Genomic DNA, 15,347 nt, shown 5'->3' on the forward strand with positions numbered 1-15,347 from the left:
TTTGCTGCGGTGCGGGAGCCGGTGGATATACGGGCTCGGATCCGGGAGGCGCAGCAGCAGGAGGCGTGGGTGGCTCAGCGGAAGGAAGAGGTGGGGCCAGATTCGCCTTGGTCGGTCACGGATGGACTCCTGTATTATCGTGACCGGCTCTATGTTCCAGGAGGGCCACTCAGGGGACTCGTCCTCAGCCAATGTCATGATAACCCGGCTGCGGGGCATTTTGGCCTGTTCAAGACTCTGAACCTGGTCTCCCGTACATTCTGGTGGCCCCGAGTCCGACACGATGTCCAGTCTTATGTCACCTCCTGCGTCCCATGCAGGCAGGCCAAGTCAGCGACAGGGGCCCCGCCTGGTTTACTGCAGCCTTTGCCAACGCCCAAGAGACCCTGGGGGGCTGTGTCCATGGACTTTCTGACGGATCTACCCCCATCCTCCGGCTTCACGACAGTGTTTGTGGTGGTGGACATGTTGACCAAGATGGCGCACTTTATCCCCTGTCGCGGCTTACCGTCAGCTCGCGCCACTAGTCGCATGTTCATCCAACAGGTGTTCCGGCTGCACGGCCTTCCCGATAGAGTCGTCTCCGATAGGGGGGCCCAGTTTACAGCCCGCTTCTGGCAGGAGTTGATGCGAGCGTTGGACATTAAGGTTTGCCTCTCGTCCGCGCATCATCCTCAGACCGACGGGGGTACCGAGAAGGTCATCGGCATTTTGGAGCAGTATCTGCGCTGCTACGTTAACCTGCAGCAGGACAATTGGGTGGACTATTTGGCCATAGCCGAGTTTGCCTTTAACAACTCGCAGCACACCTCCACGCAGATGACACCGTTCTTGGCCAATGTGGGTTATCACCCTCGGTTTTTCCCCCTTTCTCCCGTGGACTCACCGGAGCCGGCAGCGAACGAATTCATGGCGGAGTTACAGGCGATCCATCGGTTGGTGCGACGGCAGCTGGAGAAGGCCAAGGCCGACTACAAGAGGTTCGCCGATCGGTCGAGAAGGGATACGCCTCCATTATCGGTGGGGGATCGGGTCTGGCTGTCCACCAGGAACCTACCATCCACTCGGCCGGCGAGGAAGCTGGACCACCGTTACCTTGGACCGTTCCCAGTCGAGGCCGTCATCAACCCGGTCGCCTATCGTTTAACTCTGCCACGTTCCCTGCGCGTGCACCCCGTCTTCCATCGGTCCTTGTTGGTCCCCGAACAACCGGCTTGTCCACTTCGCCAAGCGGAACCTCCCCCATCAGGACCTCGTGATGGCGACAGCACCCCCGAGTACGAGGTCGCCAGCATCAGGGATTCCCGCTGGCTGAAAGGTCGCTTCCAGTACCTGATCGAGTGGAAAGGGTACGGGCCGGAGGACTTCACATGGGAAGACGCGACCGCCGTTCATGCCCCTGCGTTGGTGACTGCTTTTCACGAACAGTTCCCATCCCGACCGCATCCGGATCGGCAGACCCGGGGGAAGGGCCCTGCGGTGCGGGATAGTGTTGTGACTCAGGGCCAGCCTGTGGGTCCGACAGCCGGGTCCGATGTATCGGAGGACTCAGATGTGGGGGAGGAGGGAAACGAACCGGCTGATGATGATTTGGAGACTTTGCAGAGTCCTCAGCCGGGAACCTCTTCTCAGCTGTGTGAGCCCGAGAGTGCGGAGGATGATGACCCACAGCTGGCCCTGTTCAAGGACGCCCGACGCAGGAGGCAGACGAGCAGGGACAAACAAAGAAAGGCTATGGGACTCCTCGGGAGGAGGCACAGGGAGACCACGCCCTGAGCTCTCTATAAAAGAAGTGTTTGGGGAGGGGCTGGTTGCTGAAAGCAACTTTTCCCTTTGAGAAGTCAAGCTCTTGTATTTTTGTAACAGTGTAATTAAAACTTGGCAGAAGCCTTTTGGTTTTGGACGCTTTCCAGTCTCTTCTTTTGATTAGGGGTGCGAGAAGAGGGCTGGTTCAGAACAAGAGGTTCAAATCTCACCCAGTCTCATCCGTGCTGCTTTGTGGGTGCCTGGTGATAAGTTTGACTTTGATTGTCTGCAGCCTAGTGACGAGCCATATTTCTATGGCCGGTCTTTCATCCTCCGGTTTGGAGGGTTGCGCTGAATCGTGTGGAAGGGCTACCACCCTCCTGTGATCAACTAGGGATCCCCTCCTTGCTGGTCACCTGTACAGGGTGACCTTTGACCCTTTCGAGGGTCCCCCAGTGGTGCGAAATCAGATGTGGAAGATGGAGCTCGCCTTCGAAGCATCCGCAGTGGCTGTGTCGGCAAACCAGAAGTTATTCATTCTTATTTAGGCATAAGTCCTTATAAATTATCCTCTATCTCTATTGCCCTTTGCTTTGTTAAGCTATTGTCAAGACAACTGCGGTAAGATATTTCTTCTTCTTTTGCTTTGTGACTTTCAGAATATTTTTGTTTGGTTTATTTAATAGTGACATGGATTTAAGGCCAGCATATTTTACATATATTGTTTATTAAATACAATGTGTTAAATATATTCTGGTTCTTCATTGTATAATCATATTGAATTCTACTAAGGACTTAACTTCTTGGTCTGATTTTTTTATCTGTTCTCTTTAAGTTGCAATTTTTCAAGAAAGAATCAGAGAGGTCTTGGTTTTGCTGGCAAGGAAGATTTTTCCATCTTTGATTATAGGGTATGTAATCTTTTTGATGCGTATAGTCAAGGCTATGGTCTTCCCAGTTGCAATGTATGGCAGTGAAAGCTGGACCATAAAAAAGGCTGAGCGCCAAAGAATTGAGGCTTTGAACTCTGGTGCTGGAGAAGACTCCTGCGAGTCCCTTGGACTGCAAGGCGATCAAACCGGTCAGTCCTAGAAGAGATCAACCCTGACTGCTCTTTAGAAGGCCAGATCCTGAAGCTAAAACTCAAATACTTTGGCCACCTAAAGAGAAGGAAGGACTCACTGGAGAAGAGCCTAATGCTGGGAAAGATTGAGGGCAATAGAAGAAGGGGACGACAGAGAATGAGGTGGCTGGATGGAGTTACTGAAGCAGTAGGCGTGAGCTTAAATGGACTCCAGAAGATGGTAGAGGACAGGAAGGCCTGGAGGAACGCTGTCCATAGGGTCGCGATGGGTCAGACACGACTTCGCAACCAACAACAACAACAACAATTGGTGTCATCTTTTAGATTGAACTTTCTTGACTTAAATTACATTAGTTTGTCTCCTGCTTCATTTTATTCCTTTTATAAATTGAGCCCATATATTTTCATTATTTTATGGGCTATTTTACTTATAATTTTAGCATCCAAGTTTCCTACAATTTGATGTTATGTCAACAAGGTGTTGCAAATTTTTGGAAAATAATTCATCTTCCCGTACCTCAGCATCTGTGACTGGAGCACAGACTTTGATCAGTTCTGTATTAGTTGTATTCAAGCTGAAATTGTTCTGTCTTTTGGGGGGGGTGTTGTAGCCCCCATAAACCTGACATCTTTTTGCTAATATCTATGGTGACTATGTCTTTGATTTCTTTTGTCTGAAGTTGGAAGATCTGGTATTGCTCTGATCTATTCTAATTCATTTTAGTCTGCTAATTTATAAAACATCAATGACATGTTGCTCTTTCAACATGAAACTTGCCTTGATTCATGGCTCTGGCATTCCACAAACACTAATGATATACATATCTTTGGGGCACTGAACTTTCCTTTTTCTCTGTCTCCATCAATATTTTAATGTCCTTTTGGCTTTAATTCAATCATATTTAAGCACCAATTCTGCTCATGTTGCTCTCTGCCTTACCCAAATAACTTCTTGGTCGGGGTACACAGCATCATCTTTCCACATCAGGTTAACATACTGATATTGTCATGATTGCCTTTAAGATAATTTTAGTTTGGACTGCTACATGGTTTTGTTTTAATTATTTTCATTTTAGGAGGAAAGGGTTCTGTACGGCCCAGAATCATTGGAGTTGGATGGTTATAACAAATTTTAGTGAGTGAATGAATAATACCACAGATCAGTTCTTACTTACCTTCTGAGCCCAGACAATACATGGCAGCTGCTTCCATTTATTGAGTCAAAATAAATTCATAAATAACTGCATATTCTTCCAACTTTTGCAAATAAGATGAGGTTTTCTTTTGGATGTGTCCTTCTCAAATGTGAGTTTTAGTAGCGAATGCGGGAGGGTAGCAGATTAATTGCTCTCCATCTTATTCATGACAGTAATATTTTGTTCCCATTCAAATTTGTGGCAGATTTCTTTTACATCTATATGCAAAATATTATGCACATTATTCATTCAGTCCAGATCATCTGTAGCATAATAGACATAGTCCAAAGAATAACAGCACCACATGAAGTATATAGAAGATGAAATTTCAAAAAATTACTAGACGCTAGAGAGAAATGTTCCAGTTGAAATAAAATACTTGCCATGGTTGGATTTTGGAGTAAAACCTATGCAAGGAACTTCAAATCCTATAAATTTTCATAAGTCATGCCAGCCAGACTGCTACTTACATGTGGAAATGGGAAAAATTCTCCATAGAGTATTACATTGCATATGTTTTAAGGAAAGAAGCCATGTGAAAGATAGAATTCAGATTGCTTTTCTTTTGATGTACACAATGTACATTGTGTTCTTTTTTTATTGCAGTGCAACCTTCTCTGAACTGGTACCTTCCAAATGTTTTAGGATTATAATTCCCAGGAGTCTCCAATTGGGGCTACCTTTATCTGTGAGGAGAATTGTAAGAACTGCACTAAGAACTGGAAAACACCAGCTTCCAAAGCTGCTGTCAAGTTTAATTATGATTTAGTTTGAACCTAGAGAGAGAAAAATCCTGATCTTTACCATTTCATATTGAGTGTACAATAACTGAGCTGCAAAAGTATAATTGTCCAACAGATGGCAGGAGAGAGAGAGAGAGAGAGAGAGAGAGAGAGAGAGGATGAAGGGATGCAGATTACTACATTCTATATGAAGGATGCCTAAATGCAGGCTTTTTAAAAAAAAATTATGGGCTGTTTTTAATTTTTCCCAGGGATTTTTTTTAAAGCAAGGAAATGTGTTGTTTTTTCTAAATAGAATGTCAGGATTGGGCTTGCCTGTTTTTGCATTTATAGTTCTAATAGAGATACAATTGTAAATAGAGCCAGTTTAGTCTAGTGATGAAGGCACAAGCCTAAAAAACAGGAGACCATGAATTCAAATCCCACCTTAGCCATAAAAGCCAGTTTGGTGACTTTTGGCCAGTCAGTCTCTCTCAATCCAATCACCTCACTGAGTTGTTGTGGGGAAAATTGGAGGAGGAATGTCTGTTGGATATGTTGTTTGTAAAAATAATAAAGGCGAGATACGAATTTTAAAGAAATAAAATAAAAGACAGGAGAACCAGGTTTATGAAAATATAATTCTTGGGTTTGTGCAATGGAAATAGCATGCCCAAAAAGTATCCATTCTTTTCTGATTGTTTTACTTAGCTTTGAGCATTCTAGAAATTTCTAGAAGGCCATTTCAATGTCATGCTAAAAAACCATTTTAAATCTCTGTATATGTTAATGTTTTCTTAGATCTTTCCAAAACAGAACAACAATAATGTTGTAACTCTTTAATCCCAGCTACTTTTGAAATCTAGAGAGTACAATGCCTGATGGTAGTTCAGGTAATGATAATCATAATTTTGAATAACAGAGACTCATTCCAGGTGTCTCGGGGGTGTTTATTTTTCTGTAAAATCAATAGGTTTTGTCAGTTATTTTAAATAGCTAGTCATCAAATAATGTATCACTTTTAACTAAAGGTACATTTTCCACATTGCACTATGATTTTTATTCTCCAGAGGAAAAGAACAAAAACTCATCCAGATACTAACAAAGTATGAGAGGGATTTTAAAAACCTTTTTGAGATGACATGTTACCATTTAATTTCTATCTTGAGACCGGGAAATCACTCAGCAAGCAGTTAAAAAAACCTTTTTCATGGAACGTTGTTTTAACCCCATATTTCACAGATGAGACTTGAGTTCACTAAATTGTGCTTATTATTTTTCTTTTTAAAAAATAAAATAAAATATATGACATTAGATTGATTATGCAGTTTGATTTTTGGTTTGTTCTAAGGGAGTAAATATCCTTTACTGCAGGGCTTTTCAACCCGTGGTACACGTACCACTTGTGGTACTATGCCACATGGCAGGTGGTACGTGATTGCTAGCCAAGTGTAGCAGGGGAGGGGAATGAGCGTAAGCGAGCCAAGCCTGAGGGAGAGGGAGAGGGAGAGGGAGAGGCAGCTGCAGGACTGTCTGGGCTCTGCAGAAGCCCCAGGAACCAGCAGGGCTACAGCTGATTGGCTCCAGTTGATTGGTGCTTCCAGAAGCAGCTGGGAGCTGGGGGTGAACTGAAGAAAAAGGGGGCGGGGAAGAGAGGAGAGGCTATAAAAGAATATGGTTTGGGTGTGGGAAGGGGAAAAAAGACAACAGGAAATGTTTAATCCCTTTAAACAAATGTAATTAGTTTTACCCCCTTTAATTGAGTCTGTCTGTGGCTTTTAGAAAGTTTTGACACGCCTGAGTCAGCTTTTAAAAAAAAATACATGGATTTGTGTTTGTTTATTTTCTTGCTTTGCACTTGATTACTGTGTCTTTAAGGGTACAGGGAAGGGATTGGGGGGGTGTTAATTCTTACTACACTGTGCAAGAGCTGAGAAGGGCCAACCAGCTATCTCAGAAGTCTACAAACTTAGCAACTTTAAGACCTGTGGACTTCAACTCCCAGAATTCCTCAACCAGCCATGAGGGCTGAGGAATTCTGGGAGTTGAAGTCCACAAGTCCTAAAAGTGCCAAGTTTGAAGACCCCTGAGCTAGCTGGTAGTAATGCATATTAATAAACATGGATAAATTCAACATACATTTGTCAGTGCAAAAGGAAAGTGATTCAGCAAAGGAACAGCCACCGAAGAAATTAAAACTGGTACTTTTTTATTTTTTTTCTACAGTTTGTAATAGTTTATTAGATTGTAGAATAAAATACAAAAATACAAAAGCAAATAGTAGGAGACAGTGAGGAGGAAAAGGGGGGAAAAAGTCAGGGGGAAAAGAACAGAGTTCCTCTGTTGCAGTAGAAGGAATTTCAACTTTTTACTTTTTCATAATATTATAAACTAGCCATTTCTATAACAACAAATGAATCTAATCAGTAAAACCCAAAATCCTCCCCCCCCCTTTTTTTTTAGTCATCAAGTTTTTGACACCTTGCTAAGCACTGGTGGTACTCAAATATTGTAATGTCCTAAAAGTGATACAATCTGTGAAAAGGTTGAAAAGCCCTGCTTTACTGCAACAATTAATATGACTGCTGATGATTACATATAGAATTGCAGTCTGCCTTAGATTGTTCTTTTTGTTTTCTACAATCCTTTTGTAACTGAAACACTGATTTGAAGAGCCAACATATTGAAATATATAGAGCAGGGTTTCTCAACCTTGAAAATTTTAAGATGCATGGATTTCAGTTGCCAGAGTACTCCAGCCAGCATTCTGACTGGCACCAATAAAAGAGAATATTTGTAGTTTAGGGTGGAAATGAGAAGATTTGTTTTCTTGCACACATTCTGTTACCTAAACTAGGTAACATTATCAGTGCTAGTAAGGAATGGGATTTGCTCTCAGATTATATTCTAGTGCAGACATGTCAAACACAAGGCCCGTGGGCCGGATCCGGCCCGCGAAGTGGTTTCATGTGGCCCGCGAAGCCATCCTGGAAACAGTGAGGGAACGGCCCCCACTGCCTTGGCCCTGGCCCAGAGACCCTCCTCCTGCCAGAGACACTCAGATCTGTCCCACTCCTGCCCAGGCCCCCATAGGCACTCTTGATGCAAACCATGTAGAGCTGGCCACGCCCACCCAGCAGGCCATATGCACTCTAGCCACGCCCACCCAGTAGGCCACGCCCATCCTGGCCATACCCACCCGGTCCCCTGAGGGCAACCTCAATGCTGATGCGGCCCTCAGTGAAGTTGAGTTTGACACCCCTGTAATCTAGTGACTTATCCTGTCAGTGTTGATGGGAATGGTCTTGGGTGGTTGTTTACCATTGGCTTATTTGGCAGTTCCTTGATTGGGATATTGTTTATTTCTTGATTGTTAGTCTGATCTTGGAGTTACTCTATGCGCGTCTGGGTGTTGATTGCTGGTGGGGAGATGTTTTGGTCTTTTTGTACCCTTTTTGACTTGGATCATTTCTTTTGCACAGTACATAAATATTGTTTATATCTATGTGTCTATTGATGACCAATTTGTCAGACTGCCTGGCTTCCAGAAATTGTCTAGCACTTTGGGGCTTGGCTTGGTCTAGGATGGTCACAGTTTCCCAGTTGGAATTATGATTAAGTCTGTCCATATGTTATGAAATTAAAGGTTTTTCATCATGTCTTCTGACTTCTAGTTCATGTTTATGGATGCGTTCTGCTAGTCTTTTGCTTGTTTGTCCTATGTAGTAGCTATTGCAGTCTTTCCATTTATTTTGTAGATGACTCTTACTTTTTCTTCTGGGGTTGTGGTGTCTTTTGAATTACTGAGGATATTTTTGAAGGCTTTAGTTGGTTTATGTGCTACACTGATTCCCATTCTGTGACCTGCTAATTCTGGGAGTTGAAGTCCACATGACTTAAAGTTGCCAAGGCTCAGAAACCATAATATAGATAGAGCAACATTACTCAATTTTAGATCTGATTTGTTATACTAAAACTCCCTGAGATTTAGCTATTATGATGGTTAGTAGTAACCATTTTGAAGAACTTTAAGTTGGAAAGAACTGACTAGAGGTTGGATAGGGATGGAGATACTGATTCCTTTGGTTGTGAAATGCCATTAACCAGTAAGTAACATTAGCCCTGTTCAGTTGTTAGAATTTCAGCAAGGAACCTTCCCTTCATTCTTACCAGACTTCAAACCTATCTGATATTATTATTTTTTATTCCTTTACTCACATAAATCTGTTTGAGTGCTGGCTCAGTGGCGTTGAAACAGAGATGAGCACTGCCCCTATAGTTGGCAACAACTAGCAGAGTAAATTCTGCAGTGACTCTTTACCTTTTACCTTTTGTTCACATACATACATAGAAGGTTACTTTGCTGCAAAAAAAGGATTTAATCTTAAATACAATCTGCATTTCTGTCAATGCCCCTTAGGCATTATATTCTTAGAAAATATAATGACTCATTTGGCAGCCAAATATTCCCCTACCAAGAAAACGGATGTAGGCAAATTGAGATCATGAGAGCATTCCAGGAGTCTAGAAGAGATGGTGGTCAGTGACCTGGTTTGTCTTCTAATAGAATAGCAAGAGACAGTTTGGGATTTGGGGGGAGATAAGGACTTTATTTATTTTATTTTATTTATATGGCAGCCATTTAATTTGCATAATTTTGGGCAGTTAGCAGTGGATCCCATGTAGTGGATCCCACTTTATATCTTTTTATGGGGATTCAAAGTTTGCAAGATGGTGCAGCATCACAAATCCAGCCCTGCCCTTACTGCATTTACATTAACATTGCATGAAGCTACAATAGGGATGGTGTTTAGATAGTGATGCTAAATCCATCATGTTGTTCTCCATCCTTGACATCTCATGTTGCAGAGCTGAAGAAAGCCCTTGGAAAGATATATCTAGGGACAGTATATTCCACGTGAATAGTTGGACTAAAAAAAATCTGTATAAGCATATTCATATGTTAAAGTAATCGGCCCAAAATACATAATGCAGACACTAAACTGCTTCTTTACTCTGGGACTGGCTGATTTTTGCACCATCACAGAAAGAGTAACTTCTGGAAGCTGCTTTGAAGTTATAAACAATAGAATAACGTGTACAAGATGCATAAATATAGTAGTGAGCCAAACAAAAATGCTTATCTTGCCTATAAATAGACCATAAGCTAAATACTTAAGCATTTTGGCTCTTTTCAAAAAACTGATCGTTGAAATAATCCACAGAACTCATATTAGAGTTCTCATATCAACCTAAGCTGAAAAAAGACCAGCCGTTGTAGCCATCTGTGACTATGGTAGCAACATTTGATCTAAGAGCTAATTATGTGCCTGATGCTTTAGAAACGATGCAGCCCTCTTTAAAATAGATGTACTAGGGCTGTGCAATTGCAATTGAAAGCTCTGTTACTTTGAGTCAAAAGTCATTTTTTTCCAACCTTACTGGAAGCGTTTTTACACTATTCCAAGTTGTTCCAACTATTCTAATTTTAATTCAAAAGGCTCTGTTATGAATTCAGAACAGGTGCTTTGAGCTTGTGATGAACTATTGGAAAAGTATTGGAACATTTTCTGTAACTCAACTCTGGAACCAAATATTGTGAATTCAAAACGCGCCATATTGAGCTTGAAACATTTTGAATTTGAAATGCTTTCACAACTCTAATAAACACCTAGAATGAAACTACTCATTATTCAGTTTATTAACATTTGCTAAGTCTATTACCCACCCATTCAGATAACCTCTCTATTAAATTCATAGGTTTTGAAAACATGAGAAATTCATCTTAATTCTGACTGATGATCCTGAAGAATACACCCTCAGCAGGTGTTTTACGATAGCATGACAGCCTCCTTAGTAAACTTTCTTTGTTCTTTTGGACCTTTCTCTAGACATTAAGGAGCTTGATTCTATTTAAATATGTATGCTCTGTTCAATGTATGCCCCACAATTTATAACCCAAGGATTCTAAACAAAATTTCCTCAAAATGTTTGCTGCAAAATATCTCATCAAGAAAAAAAAAGCACCAGGGTCATCTGCAACAAATGGCAATAGAATCACAATATTCAGGGATGCAACATCATCATGCACATGCCATCCTTAAACATTTGTGTCTTGATATCTGACATAAATAATTATCTAAGTTATAATTAAATCACACATTTTCTCATGCTCTCTCACCCCCACTTCCCTTGAAAGGCACTTGATGGGGAATTTGATATACTCTATATAATGCCTACTAAATCAAAGCTGTTGTTTAGGGAACTATGATTGTCAGTTCCTAATATGACCACACACGCACCTCCTAAATAGCACTGTCTGTCTGGGCAAATACATCAATTTCTTCTTTCAGTAATATCCAGTAGTTCTGAAAAAGTAGAAGTGATTAATTGAAATTTGACAACCACATTTATCCTTCCATTTTGTTGTATGATACAGCACAAGGGAAATTCTGTTCGCATTCATGCACAGCAATAATTTATTAGTGGTTAAGAATGTGGGGCCAGAACAAATTCTAAACAAAAGAAAAACATGTTTGGGTTTTTACAGTCTGCCTTGGCAAAAGGACCAAAATTGTGTTTGGGAATGCCAACATTTGGTATTACATTTGTTCTAGTCAGTGTGACAGCTAACAAATGAACCCAATTTGGTTTTAATTAGTGTAGAAGAAGAAAGCCTTTATATTATTCTGCGATTGCAATAAGTATAAAGACAAAATATCCATGGTATTTTACTCACCTGCATGATTTTTTTTAGCAGATAAATAAAGGACACCAATTTGAAATCAGAAAATAATGCCTTTGGTAGTTAGTTATTATCAATTGTGATAATAGAAGCCAGGTTTTGATGTAATATTAACCCTTAATTCTCCTTGTTTTAATCTTCTGTGGTAAATGGGCTATTGAATAGATCTTCTATTGATTTGAAATTTGTGACTTTTGTTTTCAATTTTTAAAGTGGCATACTGGCCCACAAGACAATATTTAGTTAAGTGACTGTATCCCAGTGAAGATTATTTAGTGGTTAAGTGAAACTCCCAAGAATAGCAAAGAGTTGAGTCATCCAAATTGTTCATTGTAGAGAATATATTTAAAGAACCTTATGCTGTGCAAAAGAAATAGCTTGGGTCTGCCAGTATTTCTCACAATTGGGTAAGATACTTAGTCCATTTCAGATTTTTTTTTTATAATCTTAATACTAATGTGATTCGCAGTGGGAAGCCTTGTAAAATTAGAGGTTTTTTTTAACATGGTCACATTTTTTTATAAAGTATTTAAGAACCTACCTTTGTCAGTGGAGAGCTGAGCAACTCAAATAAGCCAATGACATATGCAGAAATAAGAAGTTGGGCAATTAGAGTTTTTTCACGAGGTAGGTTAATTTTTTTCTCAAGTATGGCAGCGAGCCACACATTTTTCGAATTAACATAAATTAATACTCTGCATATATCATCTGGAAATATACCCAAGAAAGCTGAAGGAAGCTCTGTGGCATTTAATAAGTCTTTTTCTGGGATGAAGAGTACACTCTGAAAATTTGATGACTCTTCACTGTCTTGAAATAGCAGCATTACTCATAATCTTTCTTCTTTTCCTTGCATTATTGCCTGAATTAGAAATTTATTTATATAATTAAAATATTTACATACACCCATCTTACATTGAATATAAGATCTCCCAATAATTAAAACAACATGCAAAACAAAACAACATAATATATTAAAAACTCAGCACCAAAGTTAACTTTCATATGTAAAGTTCCTCATTAAATCCTCTTAACCACCTCAACCTATCCTAGCGCTTGGAGGAAAAACCAGGTATTACAGTAACTGCTTTTTGGAAGGTAAGGAGGATAGAGGCCTGCTGAACTTCAGGGAGAAGAGTGTTCTATAGGGCAGGGCTGCCATGAAAAAGGCACTCTTGCAAGATCCCATAAAATGGCAATGTTTAAGGGAAGACAATAGGAGCGTGCTAAACTGTCTAATAAGGTAGAATTGTTAGATGTACTTAGGGAGAAGCAATCCCACAGATAATCTGGCCTTTGCCATATAGGGCTTTGAAGATAATAACCAGCATCCACAAGGAAACAGGGGACCGATGAAGCATATGCAGTAGAGGTGTTAAATAGGTAAACATAAGAGCACCCATCACTGTCCATGCCCACACATTCTGGATAAGTTATAGAAATTTAAGGGAAGTTCCATATAGAGCTCATTGCAGTAATCCAAATGGGCACTGATTAAGATGTGGGTGACCATGGCAAATGCTTCCTTTTCTAGGAAAGGGCACAAATGGCACACCAGACAAATCGCTGCAAAGTGCCCCCTCCCCAGCTACGGTTGTTGCTTAGGTAAAAACCATTAGAATCCCCAAATTGTGCACAGTTCAGGAGAATGCCACCCATCCAGAGTCAGAGACGAAATATCCCCCAGGTCTTGGTGCCCCAAAACAAAGAGTGATTCTGTCTTCTTGTGAGTTGAGCTGAAGCCATCTAGAACTTTGAACCTCCAGGTCCTTAAACAGTATTTGTGATTCATTTGGACAATTCTAAACACACATCCAGTTTGATGATATGCTTGCGTTCTTTTACTATTAATATCCATTCAGCCTTTAATAAAAGTCTAAATAAAAATTATACTTACTGTAGAGAGAAATAGGAAAAGGCAGAGACAAATTAAAAATTATAGATGCCTTTTTAAGGCAATTGCCTTATACATTAATGGGGTGGTATTAAACGTATGGTTTAACTGCAAATATATTATAAATGTCTAATACTTATATACATTTAATATTTAAGTTTTATCAAGTGAAATCTATCTTGTATATGTTGCAAGAGACACATAACACTATTCAGTCAGATTGGGCAGCGTCCTATTTTTAGTAGAGATCTTGAAGCAGATTGCTACTGGCTTTTTCAACCTAGAAAATGAGTGCAAAACAGAATGAGCAATGTATTTGTTCTTTGCAAAGAAGCCCCCCAGAGCATGTTGAAGAGTTATGGCAAGTATTTATTTTCTAAATACCTACTTATTAGGCTATGGTTTTCAGCAGAGGCTGATAAGAGTTTGATTTTGCTTTTTTCCTGTAATTTTAATGGAGCCGCACTGCTGGCCTTTATGAACCTTATGGTTTCCACATGCATTTGGACTATGAATTATTCTATCGTGTAGTTAGGAAAGACCATATTGTATTATAAATACATCCTGGAATGTGTACACTATTTGTAGGACTAAAATAGATTTCTGAACGAGTGTGCGGGGATGCAGCTTAGCAGGAGGAACATAGCTTGAACATAGTATCTAATTCTGAATAAACTTGTTATCTGTTATTAGAAGATTACATGTACTCCCTGACTTACATACAAAATAGGAACTAGAAAATTTAGTGTTAAGTAGTGTGGTTGTTAAGTGTGCATCACATAACTGCACCCAATTTTACAACCTTTTTTGCTGAAATCATTAAGCAAGACAATATGTGAACATGAGTTGCAACTTTCCTTGCTACTTTTCCTATTAACTTTGCTTATCAGAGGTTGGCTGATAAGGTCACAAACGTTGATACCAGATGCTGGGAATATAGTAAAATGCATGACAATTGCCAAACACCTAAATCACAATCATGTGATTTCAGGCACCCTTCAATGGTTGTAAGTGTAAACATCAATTGTAAGTCACTTTTTTCAGCCCCATCATAACTTTGAACAGTCACTAAATGAATGATTGTAAGTTAAAGAGTACATTACATTTGTAAAATGAAAGATGCCATAGAGCAAAGAATTCATATTTGATCTGTCCATTATTTCCATCCGACTTTTCATAGAAACCTTAGCTCTATGCATATGGTCACAATTATTATTTTTCTCTCTTATTAATTTTGCTTATTTTTGGTTTGCTGGGTATGGAATTCTTACAGTTCTTTTTCTTGTTATTATTCAAATTGTCCTATACTCACTACATTAACTGATTGAGAGATTACTTAATATTATTTGGTTTACTTTTAGTTTAATGACAAAAAAGCAGCACAACAGAAAATATATTACTTATTATAGAATCATTCTTTCAAAATAATGAAGTCAACCAAATAAATGAATGGGTAATTTTGATAGCAGAAAGCTGTATATATTAATAATTGTGGACCATGAGTATTTAAAGATGCATGTTGATTTTTCTCCATAAGCTCACACCATTCTATACTTTTTCAATATTGCCATTTTTGAACTACTTTGTTATATTTTCTCTTTTTTATATCAAATATCCTATTTTTTTATTGAAGGATTTAGAATAAATAGGAAATACACTATGAAATACAATTGGAATTGGGCTTCTTTGGTCTTTTGCCAGATTCAGTGTTGCTTTCCTTATTTAACCAGCTAGTTTTGGATATATAAAGTTTTTGTTACATAACACTGTTTATACATGGGTGGGAAACAAGGTGCTGGTTATTACCTATAAAGCCCTACATGGCTTGGGTCCGGGGTATTTGAGGGAACACCTGCTGCCGGCATCAAGCTCTCTTCGTCCAGTGCGCTCCCACAGGGAGGGTCTGCTCAGGGTCCCACCGGTAAGAGATTGCCGGTGGGTGACACCCAGGGATAGGGCC

General features: G+C 40.0%; 1 protein-coding gene across 4 annotated transcripts in view; it reads left to right on the forward strand.

Moving 5' to 3' along the window:
- The window catches only part of GADL1 (glutamate decarboxylase like 1), a 142,983-nt gene that overhangs the window by 118,343 nt on the left and 9,293 nt on the right, over positions 1–15,347 (forward strand). The gene's annotated exons all lie outside the window — the stretch shown is intronic.

The sequence above is a fragment of the Vipera ursinii genome, assembly GCF_947247035.1.
Source record: "Vipera ursinii genome assembly, chromosome: Z".
In the NCBI taxonomy this organism is placed as follows: Eukaryota; Metazoa; Chordata; class Lepidosauria; order Squamata; family Viperidae; genus Vipera; species Vipera ursinii.